The sequence below is a fragment of the Schistocerca gregaria genome, chromosome 6 (genome assembly GCF_023897955.1).
Source record: "Schistocerca gregaria isolate iqSchGreg1 chromosome 6, iqSchGreg1.2, whole genome shotgun sequence".
NCBI classification, from domain to species: Eukaryota; Metazoa; Arthropoda; class Insecta; order Orthoptera; family Acrididae; genus Schistocerca; species Schistocerca gregaria.
In genome coordinates this window covers 365,516,700-365,519,689 of record NC_064925.1, presented here as the reverse complement: position 1 = coordinate 365,519,689, position 2,990 = coordinate 365,516,700, and the positions used below count along the sequence as shown (strand labels likewise).

The 2,990-nt window shown below is 40.1% G+C and overlaps 1 non-coding gene across 1 annotated transcript; it reads left to right on the top strand.

The window, feature by feature from the left end:
- Nucleotides 1-1,681: 1,681 nt before the first annotated feature.
- On the top strand, nt 1,682-1,753 carry Trnap-ugg (transfer RNA proline (anticodon UGG)). Its single transcript has one exon. It is a non-coding gene; the product is annotated as a tRNA-Pro (tRNA).
- Nucleotides 1,754-2,990: the final 1,237 nt, after the last annotated feature.

Sequence of the window (2,990 nt, the reverse complement as noted above, 5' to 3'; positions counted from 1 at the left end):
TGTAGATAAATTAACATTTTATCACCACAATTTCAGTTAAACTACAAGTAACAGCATCAAACTTTATCTTTAAGCGAGTTCTTTTTTAAGCAGTTTCCCCCACTCTTATACCTTATAACTCTAAGTATTCATTCATTTTATAGACAGTTTGTTCGATGAGGAATAATTTTACTTTTCTTTTGAAAACCTGTACATTATTTGTTTCCTTTTTCATATTGATAGGGAGCTCATTGAAGACCTTTATACCTGACTCAGTAACTCCCCTATGTACTTTAGTGAGAGTTGCAGAGCCTTGGTGTCGTGGTTGTGGATGTCACAATTTTTCTGAAGCAATTCCCTGTTATTTGCTACAAATAACATTAGTGAGTATATATACTGACCTGTGACGGTAAGTATTCTGAGAGATTTGAAGAGACCTCTGCAAGATGCACCATTAGGGACCCCACATATTAGTCTCAATGCTCGTTTTTGTATTTTGAAGACTTTTTCAACGTTTGCAGCATTTCCCCAGAAGATTATGCCATAGGAGAGAACAGAATGGAAATGTGCAAAATATGAGAACAACATTATTTCTCTGTCCACTAACTGATGGAGAGCTCTTAGTGCAAAGCACGATGATCCAAGTTTCTTGACCAGCTGATTAATGTGCTCTTTCCATCTTAGGTGACTGTCTATCTGGATACCTAGGTTTTTTTGTGTAATGTCATTGATTTTGTGACGGTTAACATGTATTTCAGGAACTTTATATTTTTTATTTTTTGTCATATATTGTATCATATTGGTTTTTGAAATATTTTCGGTTAGGCTATCTGCAGTGAACCATTTGTGTACTTGAGTAGAGACTGTCATGGCTTATGTTGCATTGTGGATTGGGTCCTTTTACGAGTATACTTGCATTGTCGGCAAACACTACTATTTTTGTTCTGTTATTAATTGTCATTGGCAGATCATTAATGTAGATTAGGATAATTAGTGGCCCAAGAATTGACCCCCGTGGGACTCCATACTTTATATTTACACAGTCTGATTTTTTCGTGTTGCCCTTCTTTGTGAACCTTCAACATCCCCTGTTAGTCCTATTTATTAGTCATATCTGCTACAGAAACCACACACTTGAGCAAAATTATAGTAAGCCTACACAAGTGCTTTTCAAGCATTCTCCTTTGTAGACAGATTGCATTTTCCCAATATCCTGCCAAGGAACCGAAGTCTGCTCCCTGCTTAACCTATGACTGTGCCGATTAATCCATTTGATAATCCCACAAATGGTTACAATTAGGTCCTTTTTTATGAATTGACTGATTCCAGTAGTGACTCATCGTTATTAAACCATTTATTTGCATTTTGTGAAAATTGCTAAAGATTGAAAGTACTGTAATTTGCCAATCTTTGCACCAGTGAACCCAGTGAAACGTTTCTGTGGAAGGTCGCTCACAAATCGCCTGTAAGAATCATACGACTCCTACAATTTTATCGAAAGACCTTGTGACGATTAGGTAAAGGAAATATGCCATTGTTTCTTTCCTATGGTGAAGAGGAAAGTGTTCAAATGTGTATGCTAGCGAACCAGCTTTCATTAAGAAACCCACGCTGTTTCGTGACTCAGAAATCGTCACGCGAGCGCTTGAATGTATCTGTTGGCAGTGAAGGTTAGCCGGCCATTACAGCACACGCTCCGGCCGGCTCAGTGGTCTAGGGGTATGATTCCTGCTTTGGGTGCAGGAGGTCCCGGGTTCAAATCCCGGCTGAGCCCTTACATTTTATAATAACTTTATTACACAAATTCAGCTGAGTCATGCTTTCATCACAGTCTTTTGTTAATGTGCTAAGTGGTTAAGTTCTGCTTTCACAATTCACTAAAAGTTATTTGGGACAAGGCATATTGCATAGTTTACAGATGCTGCCTTGCTTGGAGTCGTGATATGATCCTTTCTGCCATATCTTCCCGTGAAAGCCATGGGCGGCAAAATGCGTGTACAGGTGATGGAGTTGGAAGCTCGATTCTTTCCAGGTATCTGAATTCACCCCTTCTGTTTCCATGACTTCCTTCTGTACCACCCTGGCATTGTTGTGTCGTTCGTATGCTTTCGTCTCTGAAAGATTGAAGCATTGGCTAATACATTCTCTGAAGAAAGATTCTTGCGCTGTTATGTAAGTGTAGCTATTTCTTAGGAATGTTGAGATTGATAGAACTCTTTTTAGGAATGTGGTTTCAATATTCTCTAGATTTTTTTTGACGTTTTTAATCGTCAGATCGGTCCATATTAGCTGAATTGAGCTTGATCAGTATTACCAGAGTTAGCAGAGATTATCTTCTTACCTTGGGGATGTCGTAAATGTCTTTTTTGCGGCTGTCACGCGCTCTTGTATAGTATCCAGAGAAAAAGTGTTTCCAATTGTTTGCAGCTTTATTCCCAAGTATTTGAAGCTGCATACGAATTCTAATGTTTATCCAACACCTGAGACGGTCTATCTTTCATATTCTACTCCTAAATTTCATTGATTTTGTCTTTGTGCTCATTATTTCCATCAAGTTTTCTAGTGTCCATTTTCTGATGGTCTCCCTGCATCGTTGTATGTCTTGTTGGCTCCTGGAGAGAATGATCTATATAAGCAGTTTTATGTTTCTCGTGTCTGTAGTTTGCCCGATATCTGCTGTCATTACATAAAATAGTACCGGACTGTTCGGCTCTCCTTATAGCACACCGCTTGTTTGGATAATGTCCCTCGACTTCGATATGCCATTGTCTTCAGTAATGAGTCCCGCTTTGAACTGAGCCCCGATGACCGTCGAAGACTGGTCTGGAAACGCCCCGGACAGCGGTGGGGTACCAACCTCACTGTCGCCCGCCATATGGCCAGACGATCAGGAGGGATGCTTTGCTTTTCATAACAGGACTGCTTGGTTGTCACCCACGGCACCCTTGCACCACAGCTGTACGTCGACGACATTCTACTCCCACTTTTCTTGCCCTTCATAGGAAGTCATC